At 43.7% G+C, this 25,983-nt stretch overlaps 1 protein-coding gene across 4 annotated transcripts in view; it reads left to right on the top strand.

The window, feature by feature from the left end:
• The first annotated feature begins 2,092 nt into the window (after positions 1–2,092).
• ppm1ba (protein phosphatase, Mg2+/Mn2+ dependent, 1Ba) overlaps positions 2,093–25,983 on the top strand; it is a 181,373-nt gene continuing 157,482 nt past the window's right edge. For 2 of the 4 annotated variants that reach the window (XM_068045213.1, XM_068045214.1), the window contains exon 1: positions 2,093–2,416. The gene's annotated coding sequence lies outside the window, so the exon portion shown is untranslated. The remainder of the gene's footprint in view (positions 2,417–25,983) is intronic. The other 2 variants (XM_068045210.1, XM_068045216.1) reach the window with 2 other exon arrangements.

Below are 25,983 nucleotides of genomic sequence, written 5' to 3'. Positions count from 1 at the left end.
GGAGGTAAAAGGGCAGGTATTACACCTCCTGCGATTGCATGGGAAAGTGCCGTGGGAAGGGGACAAGTTGTTGGGGGTAATGGAGGAGTGGACCAGGATGTTGTGGAGGGAACAATCCCTTTGGAATGCTGATAGGGGAGGGGAGGGAAAGATCCATTTGGTGGTGGCATCATGCTGGAAGTGGCGGAAATGGCGGAGGATGATCCATTGCAGGTGTAGGCTGGTGTGGTGGAAAGTGAGGACAAGGGGAACCCTGTCACGGTTCTGGGAGGGAGGGGAAGGGGTGAGTGCAGAAGTGTGGGAAATGGGTCCGACAGGGTCAAGGGCCCTGTCAACTACAGTGTGGGGGAATCCTTGGTTGAGGAAAAAGGAAGACATATCAGACTGCTGTGGAAGGTTGCATCATCAGAGCAGATGTGTTGGAGATGGAGAAATTGAGAGAATGGAATGGAGTCCTTACAGGAAGCAGGGTGTGAGGAAGTGTAGTTGAGGTCACTGTGGGAAGCGGTGGGCTTATAATGAATATTAGTGGACCGTCTATCCCCACATGGAGACAGAGAAGTCAAGGAAGGGAAGGGAAGTGTCAGAGATGGACCATGTTAAGGTGAGAGAAAGGTGGAAATTGGAAGCAAAGTTGATAAAGTTTTCCAGTTCTGAACATTTGTAACCTAGTTTAGCAGCCTGTCAAGATGGCAACCTACTGTTAATCTCTCTGTCCCTTCCTGTCTCACTCTACTGTTTTACATGGCTCTTCTGAAGTACTATGTGTTCCGTCCTATAAAATTCTCCTGATTTGGAGATATCTCCCCTTTTGTTGGCTGCCCTGTCTTCAGACACATATGACAGTCAGGTGGAGAAGTTGCACAAATATTGACCATCATGGGTTAATTTGTCTTGTGTCAACAGCAGTGTGAGAAAGTGTCCGTCTTCCTATTGCTGATTTTTCTACTGTCTCACCTCAATAACCATAATAACAATCCTCTCCTTGAGTTGGAAAAATATATCAGGAAATGGTTAATGAAACGTAAATGCAATTTTCATGAGGTACCTTAGAGTCCCATGTCTTGTATTTAACCAAATTGATGCCTGTTGCACTATGTGAACTGCCACAGTTGTACTGCAAGGGACTTGTACAGATTTTATAAAAAGTGTATTTTTTGGAAAAAAAAACTCTTACGGCAGGGGTCTCAGCTAGATTCTGCTATTGATCGTTATTCAGTGACTCTTCCCATGAGAGTGCGTGTTGTAGCAATGTTGTGAAGACAGGATTGAAATTGCTTGTGCTTTTCACATGACAATTTAGCCAGTGCTTCGTGTAGGCTTAGACATGAAGAATAAACCCCTTGTTCTCATGTGTGACGTAGTCACTAGTCGTCACTAATAATCAATATATTTTTATGTAATTATTATGGTGCCCATAAAGCAACTTCATTAAATGGAAATGATCACTTCCTAACCGTAAACAATGCATTAATCCATCGCAATCTGGGAAGTGGTTGACAACACAACTTTGGTTAAACGCATTCTCACTTTCAGATAGCTCATCCCTGTTGTTGCCTTGGCTGCTTCAGCACAACCTAAAAATAGAACCTCATCACGTATTTGGTAACCAAAAATCTTCTGACACAAATGAGAGACAGCAAGAAATAAAGGGAATTACTGAAATACGTAATCAAAGGACTTAGATGTGTCTTGACTTCAATATACATGACATATTCTTTAAATCTATGATCACATTCATTTTGAGGAGATAAGGGGTAAAAATACAGAAGGGATGGCTGTGGGCAACCTGACATCATCGACTCTCATTGGCTGCTGGTGATTTCATCCCAGCAGCATCCGGGCACAAGACATCGGGTGGGCGGGGATCAACCTCGGTGACGAAACAATTGATTGACTTGTAGTATTGTCCAATAGACAAGGGGGCTTGATGCATTCGGGCCAATGAAAAACAAGTGATGAAAAAAAGGAGGTGGGATTTTAGGAAAATAAATTTTATGGTTGACGATAAAATTGGATCGAGTAAAAATTCTACATTGAATTTCCGGCGTTTGAAGCAGGAGGGAGAGGGCAAAATACACAGAGAAGCCCCATCACCCAATAAACAGCTTTGATTAGATTGTTAGATGTGTGCGCCCGCCCGAACGCAAGAGGCATCTCGATGGCGTGAGCGGTCGTGGCGTCTTTTTTTTTTTCCCGGCCTATACTTATTTCTTGTTTTTATTGAAAGGGATAATTCTTGATGTCCATCTAAGACGTCATTAAAATGTCTGAAAATGTTCGCCGCTCTGAGCTGCAGGCACTGACGAGTAGCAAGATTGTATAAAATAATATTAAAAAATAAAAAAAAAATCGATCTCGCGTGTAAATCTGAAATCGGGAACTTACAGCAGGACAAGGCAGGAAAAAAAGAGGAGTAAGTAGCCATGATTAAATATCTAGGAGGGTCACCGTGTCGGTGAGTGTGTCTCCCGCCACTTCTCTGTCCGCTTCTGCTCCTTCTCAACCTATTCGTTACCCCAACTCTCTCCCCCCCACCCCCATTCCTTATTTCACCGTCCTCGTTCTCCTTTGCTCCAGAGGTCGGGGCTTGTGTAAAGGCTTAGGCCCGAACTACATTTTTGGACCTAAAGTGTGTATGTGTTCCTATTTTCGTACATAAAACTAGGATTGGCAGATAATAAATTGACTGATCCCAGAATTTGTATTTGCGCAATAGAGAAATCCTATCTTAAACAGTGAAGATTTCTGATTATTTTTCATATATACTTTTTATATTTTAATGAGTTTGATTTCATGATTTACCCTTTGGATATTGCTGAAAACGACATCAGTGCCCTTAACTAAGCAGCTGCCTAAACAAGGGGTTTGGAGAAAGGTCATTGTAGGCCTCTTGTGTGTATTATCTACCCAAACTTGTGTTTGATAACTGTTGAGTGATTTAATAAAAATGGAATTTCTCAAACCTTTGAAAAGGAAATAACGGTAAAGTAGGAGTACGATATGTGCAATATATCTTTGTTTTTTTCACTTGTGATTTTTAAAAAGGAGCTGAATGTGTTGCATTTCAGCTGATTTTGGTTTAAAATGGAACTTATTTATATCCATTTCATTTTTTTTTAAAAAAAGCAAACCTTTAAATGAATTTACAATCCAAGGTTGCCCCTAGTATTTCCCTATAATTGACAGCTGTAGTTCTTGATATTTCTGACAATACTTAGCAAAGTGCTCTCAAGTGCTGTTTTTCAGTTTTGACGCTTCCCATAAATTTCTTTTCTAAATCTGTTCCCATTTTCTATGCTTTAATATTAATAAACTTTGTGTACTTGTTGGATCTTATTTCTGTTGTACTAGTTGAACCATTTTTGTTTTTTGTATAGCTTTTATTTTAATTGAGGCTGCTGATTAAATTTATTTGCTATTCTAGAATTTTACCTGTATTTTCAAGATAATAAAATTTGACAGGTTGAAGTTGAATTGTTGTGCTTTTAGTTTATGTTTTAGCCTTGTGGATTTGACAGATTTTCTTTCTGGTAGAATATTATTTTGGTGAGCTATTTGTAGTGTTGTGATGCAGTTTGTGTGAAAGATTCATCTTATGTCATATCATCACTGTTAGGCCATTGTCACATACTTAAGACACTCACGTTGCAATCATTTAAGTACTGTTATAAATATACCGGCTTTGCCAAGTCCAAAACTGAACTCATAATCTCAGGCCTCTATTTTAATGGCTAATTTAAGAAGCCCTGAGAGTGATTGTAATTATTTCCTGTTTGTTGCATCAAATTCGTACTATAAACTTCCACTGTTTTACATAAGTGGAGAAAAACAAGCTTTTGTTTTAGAAACTGTATGTTTGCTGTCTAGTTTACATCTTAAAAAAAAAATCTGGACAGGCCCGAATAACTTGAGGATGAAGTGTGCTAATTTATACTTGAGTGGCAGAGATGATTAATCAGTGTTTTGCAGAAGAAAGTGAAAGCAGGACTGTAGGTATTAGAACATTAGAACATTACAGCGCAGTACAGGCCCTTCGGCCCTCGATGTTGCGCCGACCATCTGACCTACACTATTCCATTTTCATCCATATGTCTATCCAATGACCACTTAAATGCCCTTAAAGTTGGCGAGTCTACTACTGTTGCAGGCAGGGCGTTCCACGCCCCTACTACTCTCTGCGTAAAGAAACTACCTCTGACATCTGTCCTATAGCTTTCACCCCTCAACTTAAAGCTATGTCCCCTTGTGTTTGCCATCATCATCCGAGGAAAAAGACTCTCACTATCCACCCTATCTAACCCTCTGATTATCTTGTATGTCTCTATTAAGTCACCTCTCCTCCTCCTCCTCTCTAACGAAAACAACCCCAAGTCCCTCAGCCTTTCCTCGTAAGACCTTCCCTCCATACCAGGCAACATCCTAGTAAATCTCCTCTGCACCCTTTCCAAAGCTTCCACATCCTTCCTATAATGCGGTGACCAGAACTGCACGCAATACTCAAGGTGCGGCCTCACCAGAGTTTTGTACAGCTACATCATGACCTCGTGGCTCCGCAACTCGATCCCCCTACTAATAAAAGCTAACACACCATATGCCTTCTTAACAGCCCTATTAACCTGGGTAGCAACTTTCAGGGATTTATGTACCTGGACACCAAGATCTCTCTGCTCATCTACACTACCAAGAATCTTCCCATTAGCCCAGTACTCTGCATTGCTGTTACTCCTTCCAAAGTGAATCACCTCACACTTCTCCGCATTAAACTCCATTTGCCATCTCTCAGCCCAGCTCTGCAGCCTATCTATGTCCCTCTGTACCCTACAACACCCTTCGACACTATCCACAACCCCACCGACCTTCGTGTCATCCGCAAATTTACTAACCCACCCTTCTACACCCTCATCCAGGTCATTTATAAAAATGACAAACAGCAGTGGCCCCAAAACAGAACCTTGCGGTACACCACTAGTAACTAAACTCCAGGATGAACATTTGCCATCAACCACCACCCTCTGTCTTCTTTCAGCTAGCCAATTTCTGATCCAAAGCTCTAAATCACCTTCAACCCCATACTTCCGTATTTTCTGCAATAGCCTACCGTGGGGAACCTTATCAAACGCCTTACTGAAATCCATATACACCACATCCACGGCTTTACCCTCATCCACCTGTTTGGTCACCTCGAAAAACTCAATAAGGTTTGTGAGGCACGACCTACCTTTCACAAAACCGTGCTGACTATCGCAAATGAACTTATTCTTTTCAAGATGATTATAAATCCTATCTCTTATAACCCTTTCCAACATTTTACCCACAACCGAAGTAAGGCTCACAGGTCTATAATTACCAGGGCTGTCTCTACTCCCCTTCTTGAACAAGGGGACAACATTTGCTATCCTCCAGTCCTCCGTCACTACTCCTGTCGACAATGACGACATAAAGATCAACAACAACGGCTCTGCAATCTCCCCCCTGGCTTCCCAGAGAATCCTAGGATAAATCCCATCTGGCCCAGGGGACTTATCTATTTTCACTCTTTCCAAAATTGCTAACACCTCCTCCTTGTGAATCTCAATCCCATCTAGCCTAGTAGGCTGTATCTCAGTAATCTCCTCGGCAACATTTTCTTTCTCTACTGTAAATACTGATGAAAAATATTCATTTAACGCTTCCCCTATCTCCTCTGATTCCGCACACAACTTCCCACTACTATCCTTGATTGGCCCTGTTCTAACTTTAGTCATTCTTTTATTCCTGATATACCTATAGAAAGCCTTAGGGTTTTCTTTGATCCTATCCGCCAATGACTTCCCGTGTCCTCTCCTTGCTCTTCTTAGCCCTCCCTTTAGATCCTTCCTGGCTAGCTTGTAACTCTCAAGCGCCCTAACTGAGCCTTCACGTCTCATCCTAACATAAGCCGCCCTCTTCCTCTTGACAAGCGCTTCAACTTCTTGAGTAAACCACGGCTCCCTCGCTCGACAACTTCCTCCCTGCCTGACAGGTACATACTTATCAAGGACACGCATTAGCTGCTCCTTGAATAAGCTCCACATTTCGTTTGTGCCCATCCCCTGCACTTTCCTTCCCCATCCTACACATCCTAAATCTTGCCTAATCGCGTCATAATTTCCTTTCCCCCAGCTATAATTCTTGCCCTGCGGTATATACCTGTCCCTGCCCATCGCTAAGGTAAACCTAACCGAATTGTGATCACTATCGCCAAAGTGCTCACCTACATCTAAATCGAACACCTGGCCTGGTTCATTACCCAGTACCAAATCCAATGTGGCATCGCCCCTGGTTGGCCTGTCCACATACTGTGTCAGAAAACCCTCCTGCACACACTGGACAAAAACAGACCCATCTAAAGTACTCGAACTATAGTATTTCCAGTCAATATTTGGAAAGTTAAAGTCCCCCATAACCACTACCCTGTTACTCTCGCTCCTGTCGAGAATCATCTTCGCTATCCTTTCCTGATGAAGCTGTGGAAGAACCACAACTTGTAAATGAGTATTTGAAAGGGAGCTGTATTGAATAATGTTAATGGAGCTAAAAGTAGAAACGTTGCCAGGCATAGATGGAATGCATTCTAGAATACTGAAGTTTTCAGAAATCGTTTGAAGTGGGAACTTTGCCAGCTAATGTAATCTCTGTGGGTAAACATGCAAAATGCATAATATGGGAGAAAATTACTGAACTTCAAAAACAAAGATTTGTAAAGGGTAAATCATGCTCGACTGAATCTATTCTTTCAAGGAAATCATGTATAAATCAAATGAACGTGGTAGTATAGGTGGATTTTTAAAAGATTGAATAGATGCCAGGCTAGAGATTTGTTACACAGATTAAGGCAGGTGGTATTAGAGGGGCTGTAATTGCATGGATTGAGGGAAGGATGACAAGGAGATGGGGAGGGGCGAGGAGTGAGGTGAGGTAGGGCGGCGGTGTTGCAGAAAGCTAAAAGTGTAAGTAAATGGATGTTTTGCCACATTGCTGGGATGTGGGTGGCAGGTTTCAGAACCTCTTGTTTACAATTACTGTGAATAGTTTGGACATAGGCGCAATAAGAATTTTAGGAAGCTTGCTGATACTGAATAGATAGGTCGTTCCTTTCTAATGAAAAGAATTTGCTTTAAAGTTGATTTTAAGAGCCACAGCCTCTTTCTCGGCAATTAATCTGGGTTCTCTGTAGGGAAGAGTAAAAATGGGCAGAAACTAGTCTTGGACTGTGTGTAGGGGTGGGTGGTGGGGTGAGAGATTTTTCAGGATGTTCCTAATGTAAGATTCTGGAGCAAGAGCTTTTGAGTTTTAAAAAAATATATTATGTAATAGACCACATTGATGAACATTAAAAGAAATAAAAATTCTTGCATCTAAATATAAAACACTTTTTCATACCATTGAAATGGCTTAAAACACTTAGAATCATTGGGAAGTAGGCCATTTGGCTTAAAGAGTGATCCATTCAGTCCCATTCCCCAACCCTTTCTCCATTCATTATTTTAAGTTTTAATATTTCAAATATTTATCCACTTTTTAAAAGTTGTAACGGACTCTTTTCCCACCATTGTTTCTGCTAAGGCATTCTAGGTCCTCAAAACCCTCTGCATTATTATTAAAAAAAAACCCTCCTAATATCTTCCTTTGTTCATTTTGTCATGGTCTTTAAAATATGCTCTCTAGTTGCTGACTTGCTGACTAGGGGAAAAAGCTATTTCCACTGATTTACCTTTTTCAAAAGTTGCTGACCCCTGACAACGCAGTGGCCCGCTGATGTCATCAGAGAGCTCCAAGCTGCACACATGTGCAAACAGTCTCCTGCTCTCAGTGAGTTGCTGCGCTTGCGCAGCCTATGTCTTGCCGGAACTAATTAGCGCACGCGCGCCAAAACGTCATCGGATAATGTCAAGGTGCGGCTGAATGGGGCACTTTGAGGCTGGAGCTCGATCCCCGCTATTCACTCGCTCCCCCCACTCAGCTACTCTCTCCCACATCACTGGCCGCTCTAACCCCTCAGCCACATGCTCCAGGCCTTGATGCTTTCTTCCCCCACCCCGGCAGTCGCTTGCTGCAGACCTCGCCACTGCTTCCTCCCCCCTACTCCCCCCATTCCCCTCGGCCGATTGTTCCTTGCTCCTCGCTTCCCGGCCCCCTTCCCATGGTCCCCTGTGATAAATTGAGCAGCGCCATCTTTAATCCTGGCAACTGCCTGAACATCTCCGGCAGTGACGTTTCAGTGGAAGAAGCTGCATTTGTGCATGTGCCAGGACTGTGCCACCGAGTGGTTGCGTTGTCAGCAAAAGCAGCCTTTTCAAAAACCCTTCATAAATTTTATGAGCTCCATCAGATCTCCTCAGCCTTCTCTACTCAAATGAAAAGAGCCTCAGTTTCTCTTGTCTGTGCTCATAACTGAGACCCCATATTCCTAATATCACATTCATCAATTTCCTACGTGCCCTCTCCAGGGCCCTCATGACATGCATCTTCAATTGGGACGCCCAGAACAGGACACATGATTCTAATTGCAGCCTGAGCAATTTTTAAGATGTAGCCTTACCTCTCTGCTTTTGTATTTGATATCCTCGTTATAAAATCCAGAATATCCAATGGTTGATTTTAGCAGCACTGAAGAAGAAGGAACAAATTTAGGAACAGGGGTAGACCATTTAGCCCCTCGAGCCTGTTCTGCCATTCAATGAGATCATGGCTGATTTGTATAGGGCGGCGCAGTGGTTAGCACTGCAGCCTCACAGCTCCAGCAACCCGGTTCAATTCTGGGTACTGCCTGTGTGGAGTTTGTAAGTTCTCCCTGTGTCTGCGTGGGTTTCCTCCGGGTGCTCCGGTTTCCTCCCACATGCCAAAGACTTGCAGGTTGATAGGTAAATTGGCCATTAGCAATTGCCCCTAGTATAGGTAGGTGGTAGGGAAATATAGGGACAGGTGGGGATGTGGTAGGAATATGGAATTAGTGTAGGATTAGTATAAATGGGTGATTGATGGTCGGCACAGACTCGGTGGGCCGAAGGGCCTGTTTCAGTGCTGTATCTCTAAACTAAACTAAACTGTATCCTAACTCCAGCGATCTGCCTTGGCTCTATTACCTTAATAACCTTGGCTAGCAAAAATCTGTCAAGTTCAAATTTAAAATGCATGGCAGATGCAGTATAACCTGGATAAATATGAGGTTATCCACTTTGGTTGTAAAAACAGAAAGGCAGATTATTATCTGAATGGTGATAGATTGGGAAAGGGGGAGGCGCAACGAGACCTGTGTGTCCTTGTACACCAGTTGCTGAAAACAAGCAGTTAGGAAGGCGAATGGTGTGTTGGCCTTCATTGCAAGAGGATTTGAGTACAGGAGCGAGGATGTCTTACTGTAGTTATACAGGGCCATGGTGAGACCACATCTGGAGTATTGTGTGCAGTTTTGTTCTACTTTATCTGAGGAAGGATGTTCTTTCCATGGAGGGAGTGCAAAGAAGATTTACTAGGCTGATTCCTGGGATGGCAGGATTGACGTATGAGGAGAGATTGGGTTAACTAGGCCTATATTCACTGGAGTTTAGAAGAATGAGAGGGGATCTCATGAAAACCTATAAAATTCTAACAGGAGTAGACAGGCTCGATGCAGGAAGGATGTTCCCGATGGCTGGGGAGTCCAGGACCAGGGGTCATAGTCTCAGGATATGGGGTATGCCATTTAGAACCGAGATGAGGAGAAATTTCTTCACTTAGAGGGTGGTGAACCTGTGGAATTCTCTACCGCAGAAGGCAGTGGCGTCCAAGTCATTAAATATATTCAGGAAGGAGATTGATATATTAATGCCCAAGGGATATGGGGAGAAAGCGGGAACAGGATACTGAGTTAGATGATCAGCCACGATCTTTTTTGAATGGCAGAATGGCTTGACAGGCCGAATGGCCTACTCCTCCTATTTTCTATGTTTCTATGAGCAACATCTGCTTTTTGTGGGCAAGAGTTCCACACTTCTCTTTGTGTGAAGAAGTGTTTCCTAACTTCTTTTTTGAATGGACTGGCTCTGATTTTAAGGTTATGTCCCTTTGTTCTCGACTTTCACACCAGAAATTTTTTTTTCGCTACCTGCCCTATCAATTTCTTTCAAAATCCTAAAAGCCTCAAATCAAGTCATCCTTAACCTTCTGTCTTCCAGGGTGTTAAAACCTAGTTTATGTAATCACTCCTCATAATTTTAATCCTTGGAGCCCTGGTAACATACTGGCGAATCTGCATTGCACTCCTTTCAAGGCCAATTTATCCATTCTAAAATAAAAGCAAAATACTGCGGATGCTGGAAATCTGAAACAAAAACAAGAAATGCTGGAATCACTCAGCAGGCAGGTCTGGCAGCATCTGTGGAAAGAGAAGCAGAGTTAACGTTTCGGGTCAGCGACCCTTCTTCGGATATTCTGATGAAAGGTCACAAATCTGAAAAGTTAGCTTTGTTTCCCTCTCCACAGATGCTGACAGACTTGCTGAGTATTTCCAGTATTTTCTATTTTCTTTATTTTAGATTTCCAGCATCCACAATATTTGCTTGTGTCTCGTAACCACACAATGTTGATTGGTCCAATTAAACTTCTGGTTAATGGGGTTCCCCAAGAACCAGAGGTGACCTGAAGGGAAGCAATGTTTACGGCGAGTTGTTATCTGAATGCACTGCCAGAAAGGCTGGTGGAAACAGATTCAATAATGACTTTCTAAAGGGATTTGGATAAATAGTTGAAGCGAAAAATGTTAGAGGGCTAGGGCAAAGAGTAGGCGAGTGGGATTAATTGGGTGGATCTGTCAAAGGCATGGTGGGCTGAACTGTCTCCTTTTGTACTTCATCATTTTATGATTCTGTAAAGATGTTGATAGGGATCTTGGAGATAATGGTGCTTTTGAAGGACAAGGGGAGGTGGTTGGACCTTCTCTTGTTGAAGATGTTTTGCCATTTTAGATGGTGCAAATGTTAGCTGCCACTTGTCAATCCAAGCTTGGATTTTGTCTCGGCCCTGATGTAGGCTGCTGGGGGTTACTTCACTATCAGGGAAATTGTAAATAGAGCTGAACGCTGTAGAATCATCAGTGAGCAGCTCTATTCCTGATCTTATGACATTGCTGAAATAGCTTATGATGTTTTGACCAAGGGCACTGCCCTGAGGAGTTCCAGCAGCTTAGCCTTGCAGCGATGATGATTGGCCTTTGACAACAGCGATAGCTTCCTGTCTTATCAGGTATGACTCCAGTCAATTTAGCATTTTCCCATTGATGCCTTTTAACTTCAGCTTTTCTAGGGCTTATTGCTGCTATACTTGGTCAAATATTGTCTTGATTTGGGGCGTATCTACTCTTGCCTCTCTACCTGCATCCATAAAGAACTTTGATTTATATAATGCATTTAACGACAGGATATCCAAAGCACTTTACAGCCAATAAAGTGCTTATGAAGGGTAGTCATCTTCGTAATGTAGGGAATCACGATAGCCAGTTTGTGTACAGTTAGGTCCAACAAACAGTAATGAAATTGATGAGCAGTTATTCAGATGTTGGTCGAGTTGATCGGAAGAACTCTCCTGCTTTTCTTCAAATAGTGCCTTGGGATCTTTAACTTCCAGTGGAGCGGGCAGACGGGGGCTTTGGTTTGACATGTCATACAAAAGGTGGCACGTCCCATAGTGCAGTTTCCTCACAGTACTGCACTGAAGTGTTAGCCTACATTATATGCTCAAGTCTCTAAAATGATACTTGAACCCAGAAACTTCTCACTTAGCGGCAAGAGTTTTACCATTATGTCAAGGCTGGCATTAATATTTGTGTCAAGACTGTGATGAGGTCTGGGGTTGTGTGGTTCTGGTGGAACCTACACTGAGCATTGTTGAACAGGTTATTCATGAATCTGTGTCGTTTATTGGCATTTTTGATGTCGTCAATCACTTGGATTGGCAGGAAAATGGCAGTAGTTGGCAAGGTTGGATGTATCCTACTTCTTGTGGATAGTGCACACCTGAGCAATCTTCCAGATTACCAAGTAGATTCCAGTATCATCATTGCACTAGAAAAGCTGGACAATGACTACTATTATAGTGTGGGCCTTAGGAGGAGGCTGTGTAGGATTGCCCATGTGGCGTTTTTCGCTGAAGATACTTGCAAGACTGGAAGGTTTACATCTTTTTTTTGTGTCAATGGGGACAGTGTGTAGTGGTAGTTACTGGACTAGTAATTAGGAGGCCCCAACTAATGTTCTGAGGACACAAGATCAAATCCCACCAGGTAGCTGGTGGAATTTAAATTCAATTAATAAATCTGGAATTAAAAGCTATTCTCAGTAATGGTGACCATGAAACTACTGAATTGTCATTAAAAATCCATCTGGTTCACTAATATCCTTTAAGGAAGGCAATCTGCTGCCTTTACCCTGTCAGGCCTACATATGATTCCAGTCCCACTGCAATGTGGTTGACTCTTAACTGCCCTGTCAAGTGGCTTAGCACGATACTCAGTTGTACCAAATTGCTGCAGAAAAGTTGAATAAGAATGAAAACGGCTGGAACACCCAGCATCGACCTAGGCACTGGAAACGACAGCCCCATTGACCCTGCAAAATCCTCCTTGCTAACATTTGGGGATGTGTGCCAAAATTGGGAGAGCTGTCCCACACAAATCAAGCAACATCCTGACATAGTAATGCACACCGAATCATGCCCTACAACCAGTGTTCCAGACTCCTCCATCACCATCCCTGGGTATGTCTTGTCTCACCATCAGGAGCGACCCACCAGAGGTGGCGGCACAGTGGGATACAATCAGGAGAGAGTTGTCCTGGGAGTCCTCAACATTAACTCCAGACCCCATGGAGTCTCATGGTGTCAGGGCAAACAAGGGCAAGAAAACCACCTGCTGATTACCACCTACTGCCCTCCCTCAGCTGATGAATCAGTACTCCTCCATGTTGAACACCACTTGGAAGAAGCACTGAGGGTAGCAAGGGCACGGAATTTACTCTGGGTGGGGAACTTCAATGCCCTTCACCGAGTGGCTCCATAGTGCTACTTCTGACCGAGCTGGCCAAATCCTGAAGGACATAGCGGCCAGACTGGGCCTGTAGCAGGTGGTGAGGGAACCAATAAGCGGGAAAATCCTGCTTGACATCGTCCTCACCAATCTACCTGTCACAGATGCATCTGTACATGACCGTATTGGTATGGATGACCACCACACAGTCCTTGAAGATGAAGACCCGACTTCACATTGAGGATACCCCCCCCCCTCCCCCCCATCATGTGTGGCACAACCACAATGCTAAATGGGATAGATTTGGAACATATCTGGCAGCTCAAAACTGGGCATCCACGAGGCACTGTGGACTATCAGCAGCAGCAGAATTGTATTCAACCACAGTCTGTAAACTCATGGTGCAGCATATCCCTCACTTCTACCATTACCATCAAGCCAGGGGGCCAAGCCTGGTTCAATAACCAGTGTCCTCAACTTAAACAAGGGCTATTACAGAGGTATGAAGAAAGAGTTGTCTAAAGCGGGCTAAGGGGAGGGTCAGTGGATGAGCAGTGGCAGACACTTAAGCAGATATTTCATAGCGCTCTCAATGAGAAGGGTGAACCACCCGTGGTTAACAAAGGCGGTCAAGGAGAGTATCCAATCAAAAACTAAGGCGTACAAAGAGGTGAAAACTAGTGGTAGGCCAGAGGATTGGGGATTTTTTTAGGAACCAGCAGCGGATGACTAAAAAGCTAACAAAGAGGGAGAAAATTGATTCTGAAAGTAAATTGGCAAGAAATATAAAAACAAACAATAAGTGCTTCTACGAGTATATAAAGAGTGTAGCTAAAGTGAGCATGGGACCTTGGAGGATGCGACTGGAGAATTGATAATGGGGAACAGGGAAATGGCAGATAATTTAAACCAATATTTTGCCTTGGTTTTTCACGGTGGAGGGCACTATAAACATCCCACAGATATCAGATAATCAAGGAGCTAATGGGAGGAAAGATCTCATAGCAGTCTCTATGACGAGGGACAAAGTATTTGACAAACTAATGGGACTAAAGGCAGACAAGTCGCCAGGACCTGATGGCCTACATCCAAGGGTTTTAAAGGAAGTGGCTGCAGAGATGGTGAAGGCATTGGTCAAAATATTCCAGAACTCTCTGGATTCTGGGAGGGTCCCAGTGGAATGGAATACTGCTAATGTGACATCCCTGTTCAAGAAGGGAGGGAGGCAAAAAGCAGAAAACTGTAGGCCAGTCAGCCTAACATTGGTCATTGGGAAAATACTAGAGTCCATCATTAAGGAAGAAATAGGGCATTTAGAAAAGCTTAACGCAATCAAACAGAGTCAATATGGTTTTGTGAAAAGGAAATCATGTTTGACAAATTTGCTAGACTTATTTGAGGATACAGCAAGCAGAGTTGATAAAGGGGAATTGGTTGATGTAGTGGATTTGGATTTCCAGAAGGCATTCGATAAGGTACCATATAAAAGATTATTGCACAAGATAGGAGCTGACGGTATTGGGGGTAATGTATTAGCAGGGATTGAGGATTGGTAAGACAGAGTCGGGATTAATGGGTCTTTTTCAGGTTGGAAAGATGTAACTAGTGGAGTGCCACAAGGATCAATCCTAGGGCTTCAATTATTTACTGTCTACATTAATGACTTGGAGGAGGGGACAGAGTGTAATATATCCAAATTTGCTGAAGATACAAAAATAGGTGGGAAGTCCTGTTGTGATGACATAAGGAATCTGCAAGGGGATATAGATAGGTTGAGTGAGTGGGCAAAAACTTGGCAGATCAGATGGAGTTTAATGTAGGAAAGTGTGAAGTCATGCACTTTGGTAGGAAGAATCAAAAGGCAGACTATTTAAATGGAGAGAGACTTCAAAAAAGTGTAGCACAGAGGGATCTGGGTGTTCTTGTGCATGAAACACAAAAAGTTAGCATGCAGGTGCAGCAAGTAATTAAGAAGGTAAGTGGAATTTTGGCCTTTATTGCTCGGGGTGTGGAGTTTAAAAATAGGAAAGTCTTGTTGCAACTGTACAGGGAGTTAGTGAGGCCGCACCTGGAGTACCGTGTACAGTTTTGGTCCCGTATTTAAGAAAGGATATACTGGCATTGGAGGCAGTTCAAAAGAGATTCGCTAGGCTGATTCCTGGGATGAAGGGGTTGACTTATCAAGAAAGGCTAATCAGGTTAGGCCTTTATTCACTAGAGTTTAGAAGAATTTTAGTTTAGAGATACAGCACTGAAACAGGCCCTTCGGCCCACCGAGTCTGTGCCGACCATCAACCACCCATTTATACTAATCCTACACTAATCCCATATTCCTACCACATCCCCACCTGTCCCTATATTTCCCTACCACCTACCTATACTAGGGGCAATTGCTAATGGCCAATTAACCTATCAACCTGCAAGTCTTTGGCATGTGGGAGGAAACCGGAGCACCCGGAGGAAACCCACGCAGACACAGGGAGAACTTGCAAACTCCACACAGCAAGAGGGGTGATCTTATTGAAACGTACAAGATTCTGAGGGGGCTTGACAGGGTAGATGTTGAGAAGATGTTTCTGCCAGTGGGGGAATCTCGAACTAGGAGACATCGTTATAGAATAAGGGGACACTCATTTAAAACTGAAATGCGAAGGAATTTTTTCTCTTGAGGGTCATGTCTGGAATTCTCTACCCGAGAGAATTGTGGAGGCTAGATCGCTGAAAGTATTTAAAGAGGAGGTAGATAGATTTTTGTAATATCGGGGACTTGAGGGCTATGAGGAGCTGGCACGAAAGAGGAGTTGAGGTCTGGGGCAGATCAGCCATGATCTTATTGAATTGTGGGGCAGGTTTGAGGGGCCGAATGGCCTACTCCTACTCCTATTTCTTATGTTCTTATAAGGAGTGCAGGAGAGCATGCCAGGAGCAGCACCAGGCATATCTAAAAATGAGGTGCCAACCTTGTAAAGCTACAACACAGGACTACATGCATGCTAAATAGTGGAAGCAGCTTCTTCGAGACAGAGCTAAGTGATCCCACAGCCAATGGATCAGATCAAAGCTCTGCAATCCTGCTGCATCCAGTCGTGAATGGTGGTGAACAATTAACTAACTGGAGGAGGAGGCTGCACTAACATCCCATCCTCAGTGATGTGGGAGCCCAACATGTTAGTGCAAAAGACAAGGCTGAAGCATTTGCAACCATGTTCAGCCAGAATTGCTGAGTGGATGATCCTTCCAAACCTGCGACCTCTACCACCTCGGAGGACAAGAGTAGCAGATGCATGGGAACATCACCACCTGCAAGTTCCTTTCCAAGTCACACACCATCCTGGCTTGGAACTATATCGCCGTTCCTTCACTGTCGCTGGGTCAAAATCCTGGAACTTCTTTCCTTCCTAACAGCACTGTGGGTGTACTTACCTCACATGGACTGCAGCAGTTCAAGAAGGCAGCTCACCACCACCTTCTCAAGGGCAATTAGGCATGGACAATGAACGCTGGCATAGCCAGTGACGCTCACATCCCATGAATGAATACAAAAAAAATCCATCTTGGCCTTTTCCTGAGGCCCCCAGCATCACAGATGCCAGTTGTCAGCCAGTTTGATTCGCTGCACGTGATAACAATAAACGGCTGAAGACATTTGATACAGGAAAGGTTAAAGGCCCCAACAACATCCTGGCAGTAGTACAGAGGACTTGTACTGTCGAACTAGCTGTGCCTCTAGTCAAGCTGTTCCAGTACAGCTACAACACTGGCATTTACCTGACAATGTGGACAATTGTCCAGGTATATCCTGTCCTTAAAAAGCAGGACACGACCAATTACCACCCCATTGTTCTACTCTCAATCATCAGTAAAATGATGGAAAGCGTCGTCGACAGTGCTGTCAAGTGGCAGTTATACAGCAATAACCAGCTCACTGATGCTCAGTTTGGGTTCCGCCAGGGGCAATCGGCTTCAGACTTCATTACAGCCTTGGTCCAAACATGGACAAAAGAGCTGAATTCCAGAGGTGAGGTGAGGTGAGTGACTGCCTTGACATCAAGGCAGCATTTGACTGAATGTGGCATCAAGGAGCCCTAGCAAAATTCAAGTCAATGGGAGTCAGGGGAAAGCTCTCCATTGGGTTGGAGTCATATCTCGTACAAAGGAACACGGTTGTGGTTGTTAGAGACCAAACATCTAAGCCCTAGGACATTGCTGCAGAGTTTCTCAGGGTAGTGTTCTCAGCCCAGCTTTGTCCTGGTTGGTGTCGAGCTTCTTGAGTGTTGTTGGAGCAGCACACCTCCAGGCAAGTGGAGAGTATTTCATCACACTCCTGCCTTGTGCCTTGTAGGTAGTGGACAGGCTTTGATGGAGTCAGGAGGTGAGTTCCTCGCCACAGAATTCCCAGTCTCTGACCTGCTCTTGCAGCCAAAGTGCTTTTGTGGCTCGTCCAGTTCAGTTTCTGGTCAATGGTAACCCCCAGGACGTTGATCGTGGGGGATTCAGCAATGGTAATGCCATTGAATGTCAAGGGGAGATGGCTAGATTCTCTTTTGTTGATGATCATTGCCTGGCACTTGTGTGGTGCAAATGTTACTTGCCATTTATCAGCTCAAGCCTGAATGTTATCCAGGTCTTGCTGTATGTGGACACAGAGTATCTGAGAAGTGCAAATGGTGATGAACATTGTGCAATCTTGTAGCCATATCCTGGTTCTTGGATATATAGAATGAGGTGTCGTAGTTTGTAAACTTTGTTTATTTCAGTAGAGTCAGAGATGAAGTTACTTGCCTATCTGATGCCATTTTCTATCATAATGTGTATGCAAGTTGCTTCATTGTATTTGGCTTTGGGATACCAGGGGAGTTTTTGAGGATCTCATGTATTGGGACCCTTTCAGCACTTCAGTGGAGCTTTTATTGAGGTTCTAACTCCTGTATTTTTTTTGTTTTAGGTCATTTTGGGGCTGCAACCCTTTATTGCCTCTTGGTGGTAGTGAAGGTGATGCTGTGACACCTGAAGAATACGAACAGCTTAGATAGCATCTTTAATGTTGAAAATGCCCCAAAGTGCTTCAGGGAAATTGGGTGCCAAGCATTCATAGGTGAATTCGGAGTGATGGCTGGAAGCAAGATGAAAAAACTTTTAAAGCAGAAGAGAAGTCGCAAGCTTGATGAAGGGTTAAGGGAGGAAGTTTTAGGACCATGGCTGATATTTGTGTCATCAATGTTGGGGTGGAGAGAGAGAATGAATGAACACAAAGCTGAAGTAAAAGGACAATGATGTGATGGAGTTGGGAAAAGATTGAGTTTGTGAATGAGTGGAAATTTGTGTGGGATAGGATGTGATTGGCAACATTTTTGACAAACTGTACTTTAGGGTGGAGCGCTGGAGACTGATGAGAAAGGTGTTAGAAAAGTTGAGTTTGGTGGTGACAAAAAAATGAATGAGAGTTTCATTGGCAGTGGAGCTGAGCTAAATGTTGCAGAAGTTAAAGTAAGTGGTCTTGTGCTGGGTAGAATATGGGATTTGAAATGGGCTTATGTTTCATTAGGATACTGAGGTCATGTATCATAATTTTCAATTTGAGTAAGTAGCTGGAACAGAGGTGGGTTCGGGAGCAATGTCAATGATTTTGGCTTGACTTGGTGTTGAACAAATAGTGATAACATTGAGGTGGTTGAGGGTGATGGAGTGATACAGCTTCATGCTGCCAGTGTGTATATGTCAGACATGCCAGCTCTTGCAAGTTTACTGCAAGAAACATGGTTACTAAATAAAATTAAGCCTCACTCCCATTCAAAATCAGATCTTTCATAAGCTGTTCTCACCTGCTATTCCCCTGGATGGATCATGTTATAGTGGCCAGTGGAGTGCCGTGGAGCTTGGCTGATCTCTCATGGTTCCAGGTAAATACTAAGGGGTAAATTAGCTTACCTTTATCAATGGCTGCTGCTGGCAAGGGATATATAGAAATGGATGCCTTGGGCTGGATTTGGGGTCCAGGTCTTGATGGTTGACAATTACTGATCTCCAAGTTGCAGTAGTTGAGCTCCTCCGCATGCACACTATACAGGCTTTGGGCTACCCTCAGGCCTCAATCACCATGGTTACACCCTAGCAACTGCTGGCTGTTGCAGCGGCCCTCACAGCAGGATGGAACAACTTGTGAGTGAGGCGGGGGTCGTTCGGCTGCTTGAGTCTTGACCTGGAAGGGGCTGATTCTTGGAAGAGATGGAATGCTAGGGTCATGTAACATCACCTCGCCATCCCTTGACCTGTGTTGCCCGCTTACTCTCCATGACACCTCACCTCTCCTTTTCTCAGGGTGCTGGGGTCAGCCTCAAGGGTACCGGCTGCCCTCACCAGATTTTCATCTGTGAAGATGGGGTTGGGTGAGTTTTGGCTTTGACATTTGACCATGAGGAACATCACCTCCATGCCTGATCTTGTCCTCATTCAATATTGACATACCCATACTTGCACTCTCACATGCTCACAGACGACACTCACCCTCAGAGTCTGAGTCTCAGAATGTTGTGGGTTCAAGTCCAACTCCAGAAACATGAACCCAAAGTCTGGTCAAACACTCCAGGGCAGTACCAAGGGTGCACGGCATTGTCGGAGGGGCAGTACCTAAGGCATGTGGCGCTGTTGGAGGGGCAGTACTGCGTAGGACTTACAGCATAGAAACAAGCCATTCAGCCAAACTGGTACATGTTGGTGTTTGTTTCCCATGAGTCTCCTTCCATCTTATTTCATCTAACCCTTGCCCTTCTATTCATTTCTGTATCATGAATTATGATCATGATCTGGAATGCACTTCCTGAAAGGCTGGTGGAAGCAGATGCAATTAAAAACCTTCAAAAGAGAATTGGATAAATACTTGAAACAAAAAAGTTTACAGAGCGATGTGAAAAGAACAGGGAGTGGCACTAATTGGATAGCTCTATCAAAAAACTGGCACAAGTATGATGAGCCAAATGGTCACCACCTGTGCTGTATCATTGTACAATGGTGGGAGGGCAGTTCCTTTTTTAACACATATGGGAATAGCAGGACAGATTTTTATAAAGGTTTTGTAAAGCATTTCCAGATGCAGCAATATAGTTTTTGTAAAGGGTTCTGACTTGTTGGAGATTAAATAAGCCGCTAATGAGGTTTATAAACCAACTGTCAATCTGTTTTAGTTTATGTTTGGAATAAAAAGCAACTCATAATTTTGATACTAAAGCTCTTGATTTTTAAGAGCTTATCTCTTGATTTATGAGACGCTGGGGCTGGCATGCCTGGGTAATTGAGGTACTCTGGATGAGACCATGTGGGAATGGGCGAAGACGACATTGCTGTAGATTTCATGACGATGTTGGGAATTGTTCAATCTTGTGAGGGTGGTCCCTGGATGTGATTTATGGTGAAGAGGCGATGGTGAAGGATGGAGTGGTTGAAAGCTATGTAGGAGACGAGGAGGTGGGAGTGTTTACATAGGTAGCATCTATTATATGTGTGGACATAGGAATTTGAAATGGAAAAAGATGTTAGGTAGCATGTACAATATGATAAAATATATTTTGTGCATAGTTTGTATCAAATACTATAATAAGGATAAACCATGTGATTCTAAAATGAGACCTGGATTACATTTATGTACCTTGGCCCAATTGTCCCCTGCCCCGTAACCTCACTTTATGTGATGGCTGCACATGGTCATTATCTTCTGTGGGCAATAGCACAGAACATTAATTATTATAAAAATGAGGACTGAACATTTATTATATACTTGCAGAGACCTGCAAAATATTTGCTGTCAAATTAGTATATTTAAACAATTCCATCAGCGTATCCTTTTCCTCCCATGCCATTCCATCCTTCCCGCAAAATACTTGTAGTCAAATTAGTATAATTAACTAATTCCTTTATCCCAAGCCACCCCTTCCCCACACCCCCGATGCTATAAAGAGAGCTACACGCTCACGGAGGAATCTATACACCACTGAAATGGACTTGCAGAGTAAACCTACAAGGAATCATTACTGACCAGGGATTTGACCACTGAAACCTCAGAGGGAGACGCCCCTAAAAAAAAAAAGACAGCTATCCGGTTTGTAGGCCATGCTTTGTGGAGAGCTTTATGTTTGGTGAGGTTGTCCTGCAAAACTTTTATTGTACTGCACCTGTGGGTTGACAGGAATATTTGGGTACTGAGTGTACCGAGTGTAACAATTTTTTTGATCCAGGCTTCAAGATGATTCCTTGGGTGGTAGGTTTGGCATTCTGATGGAGGGGAATGATGATTCACTTCTTCACTATCTCCCTGCTACCAGATCCTGCCTGGCAACACCCTCCCCCCCCCGCCCCCCCCCCCCCCACTCCTTTCCAGTACTCCCAAACCCTCGAACACTCCCAAGTTATGGCCCTGATCCTGACCGTCCCCGTCACTCCCACCCCCCCCCCCCCGACCAACAGAGTTCATGAAGTCCAAAGGGCATCTCACAATTATTCCATTGCTGCAAAATCCTAGGCACCTCCACTGCTGACAGACTGAGCCGCCTCTCAATAATAATGCAATTCTTTTGAAACTGTGACCCACTGCTGCCAGACTTCTGGAGTCCTCCATTGAGCCAAACCCCATCTCCCAGTGTCCAGGAGCCATAATACACACTGCTGTTTAGTGCTACTAACTGTTAACCCCCTGCCTCTTTTTTTTTCTTCTTTTGGGCCTCCTTATCTCGAGAGACAATGGATACGCGCCTGGAGGTGGTCAGTGGTTTGTGAAGCAGCGCCTGGAGTGGCTATAAAGGCCAATTCTGGAGTGACAGGCTCTTCCACAGGTGCTGCAGAGAAATTTGTTTGTTGGGGCTGTTGCACAGTTGGCTCTCCCCTTGCGCCTCTGTCTTTTTTCCTGCCAACTACTAAGTCTCTTCGACTCGCCACAATTTAGCCCTGTCTTTATGGCTGCCCGCCAGCTCTGGCGAATGCTGGCAACTGACTCCCACGACTTGTGATCAATGTCACACGATTTCATGTCACGTTTGCAGACGTCTTTATAACGGAGACATGGACGGCCGGTGGGTCTGATACCAGTGGCGAGCTCGCTGTACAATGTGTCTTTGGGGATCCTGCCATCTTCCATGCGGCTCACATGGCCAAGCCATCTCAAGCGCCGCTGACTCAGTAGTGTGTATAAGCTGGGGGTGTTGGCCGCTTCAAGGACTTCTATGTTGGAGATATAGTCCTGCCACCTGATGCCAAGTATTCTCCGAAGGCAGCGAAGATGGAATGAATTGAGACGTCGCTCTTGGCTGACATACGTTGTCCAGGCCTCGCTCCCTGCCATTATACTTCTAAACACCAGGAACCAACCAGATTGAGTCTGGCTATTGACTTGCTGTGTGTCCTGCACATCAGAAGAAGATAAAATGTAATGCATAAAAGCAGTGAAACAAGATATATTTTGGTGTTAGGTGCTCTTTTTGAACATTTCAGTATATCTATGTGGCTTACAGGTCAGATCGAATTTTGTATGCAGTTTAAAATACTGAATTATGTTTGGTGTTGACGAGAAGCAGGGTTTAAATTCAAAGGGTAGCAAACAATAAGCTAACTGCTGCATATTATGGATCTTTGTGGATGAGTCATCAGAGATTGCAGTGCTCATTTTGAATGTTCCAGCTCCTGAAGCCTCCAGTGCAACCTTAAATATGGAATAAAATACTTTGTTTGATGCCCTTTGGTGTGGAATGGTCCATGGTTTGAGTTGGAGAAGCTTTCATATATATATATATTGCTAATATACTTGCAGTACTAAATTTGCATTTCTTAAATTCTCTTCCACAGAAGATGCTGATTTATGATTACATTTGGATAATCAACTTCGTATTTACCGTTTGATGTGTTTTTTATTTAGTTTCACGTACATAGGAAACCAATTCATCTGTCCAATGTATAAACGACTGTCAAACATTGTGTGGCGTGAAATGGATGTGTAAAATGATAGAATTTATGGGAAGAATTTTTGGGCTGAACGTTTTTATTTTTGTCAGTAAACTTAATTTGAATTAAATTGATGGGAACACAACATCTGTTGTGGTCTGATGGAGCAGAGGCTTGCCAAATAAATGACAGTTGGTCTCTATCTCAGAGCTGTCTGTTGTCTATCAGAGATGAATTGTTTACAGTAAATAGTTGTCAGCCCTGCTTCTGTGGTAGCATTGTCACCTCTAATTCAGAAGGCAGTGGGTTCAAGATTTAAGCACATAATCTTGTCCATGTTGTACTGAGGGAGTGCTACACTGTCAGAACTGTGTTATGGTTGAGATGTTAAATTGGGGCCCCATCTCAAGTCGACATAAATAATCCCATACCACTATTGGAAGAATAGGAAATTTCTTCCAGTGTTGGGGCCGTTATTTGTCCCTCAGCCAGCATCATATTATCTTGGCATTAATCTCATTGCCGTTTGTGGAGCCCTGCTGTGTACAAATTGACTGTTACATTTTCCTACAATAGTGACTTAGAATACACCTCAAAAATACTTCATTGGCTGTGAAGCGGTTTGGCCTGAGGTCACGAAAGGTATTTTAATGCAAGTTCATTCTTAGAGTAGTAGAGCTTTACTAGCCTTTTCCTTCGATTTGAGGGAAAATAGACCCTTTGTTCATAAGCACACTTCGGAAGAGTTGGCTCTGATAAATGGAATATATATGTTTTAAATGTTACTTACTTCGTCCTCTTTCATGAATTGTTTCAGTTTCCCTGGACCTTAAATTTAGGCTAATTTGATTCCTATATTGGGTTTTTGCTGTACAAAGGAAATGTTAATCTTGTACAACTTTTAAGGATAGAAATCATAGACGGAAACTGAATTTTCATGCACTAAAATGGGGCTGTTGCTTTAATGGCGTGATTTCCAAAATAACTTGAAGAATCAAATATATTTGTAATGATATTGGCGTGGTCCTTTTTAGGTCATGTGCCATCTGAGGGAGGGAGGGAGGGAGTGGGTTGACCATGTTTGAATTCTGCCATGGTACTTTGGGCCATTGAGTAAGCAGTGAGCATGAGCACTCACTCTGAATTTTCCATCAAGACAGTAATTTAGCTGAAATTGGGAACTCTATGGACATCTGCAACATATCCCAAGTCCTTCAGGCACATTCTGGTACAGAAAAAGAATGATTTGTATTGATGTAGTGCCATTCATGTCCAAAGAACGTTTCAAAGTGTTTTAAAGCCAATGAAGTACTTTTGAAGTGTAGTCACTGTTGTAATATAGGAAATGTGGCAGCCACTTTGTACACAGCAAGTTCCCAGAGACAGCAATGTGATAATGTCCAGATAATCTGTTTATTGTGATGTTGATTGAAGGATAAATATTGGCCAGGACACCAGGGTAACTCCTCTACTCTTCTTTGAAATAGTGCCATGGGATCTTTTATGTCTGCTGAGAGGGCATATGGGGCACCTCTAACAGTGCAGCACTCCCTCAATACTGCACTGGATTGTGAACCCTGAGTTTTGTGCTCAAGGCCTGGTGAGACGTGAACCAACAACCTTCTAACTCAGAGGTGTGAGTGCTACCAACTGAGCTACACCTGACAGGTGTTGTAAACTTCAATCTCTGGCCACTGGAGGCCACATTGGGGGCGGCATAGTGGCGCAGTGGTTAGCACCGTGGCCTCACAGATCCAGCAACCCGAGTTCAGTTGTAGGTACTGCCTGTGTGGAGTTTGCAAGTTCTCCCGGTAACCGTGTGGGTTTCCGCTGGGTGCTCCGGTAGGGAATATGGGGTTAATGTAGGATTAGTATAAATGGGTGGTTGTTGGTCGGCACAGACTTGGTGGGCTCAAGGGCCTGTTTCAGTGCTGTATCTCTCTATGACTCTAAAACTAAAAACTTCTTCTGACTTATTGAATAGAAATAGGACCATGTTGCACTAATTTCTGGGTGGAAAATGGGGCAAAAAGGACCAGATTTGCAGGACTGTTTCCCATGCCCCATAGACACTTGAAATATGTTTGACCCCATATTGGATCGGGCCATTTTTACAGGCGGCTACCTAAAGCAGCTGTTAAGCCACTTACATGTGCACGTGAAGGGCCTGCTGCTGTTTTTAGGACTGCTTCCTGAAATTAAACTGCCCACTCAGTTTTTCCTGCCATCAATGTGACCTAATGAGCAGCCATCAATGAACAGTAAGTTTAAAAAAAAAGTTCACATGGAGACAGGAAGACCAGGAATGTTCCTCCTCCTCCTGCCCAAGTGAAGACTTGCCTAAGGGCTGCTGTCTGGATGCTTCATGAGGTACACCAGGCAGCTCGCTCTCTCTTAATGCATTAAGGCCCGAGGCTCAATTTCAGACAAGCTTCAGGCCTCCAGGTTTGGGCATGTGCCAGAAAATCCCAATGTCATTCCAGATAACCATTTTGAAACTAGGATTCCAAAAAGCTGGATCATCCCAAACATAATATTTTTAGTATAGTGTTACAGTAAACAATGAAAATGGTACAATAGAACGTTGGCGATTACAGCTGTAATGCGGGAGGACACCTCGGAGGGGTCATGCACTGAGGCAATATGGTTGGAGCTCAGGAATAGGAAGGGTGCAGTCACGATGTTGGGGGTTTACTACAGGCCTCCCAACAGCCAGCGGGAGGTAGAGGAGCAGATATGTAGACAGATTTTGGTAAGATGTAAAGGTAACAGGGTTGTAGTGGTGGGTGATTTTAACTTCCCCTATGTTGACTGGTACTCACTTAGTGCTAGGGGCTTGGATGGGGCAGAATTTGTAAGGAGCATCCAGGAGGGCTTCTTGAAACAATATGTAGATAGTCCAACTAGGGATGGGGCCGTACTGGACCTGGTATTGGGGAATGAGCCCGGCCAGGTGGTCGAAGTTTCAGTGGGGGAGCATTTCGGGAACAGTGACCATAATTCCATAAGTTTTAAGGTACTTGTGGATAAGAATAAGA

This window comes from Heterodontus francisci, chromosome 13 (genome assembly GCF_036365525.1).
Source record: "Heterodontus francisci isolate sHetFra1 chromosome 13, sHetFra1.hap1, whole genome shotgun sequence".
NCBI classification, from domain to species: Eukaryota; Metazoa; Chordata; class Chondrichthyes; order Heterodontiformes; family Heterodontidae; genus Heterodontus; species Heterodontus francisci.
The sequence above is the reverse complement of the archived record's forward strand: the minus strand, read 5'-3'. Positions and strand labels throughout refer to the sequence as shown.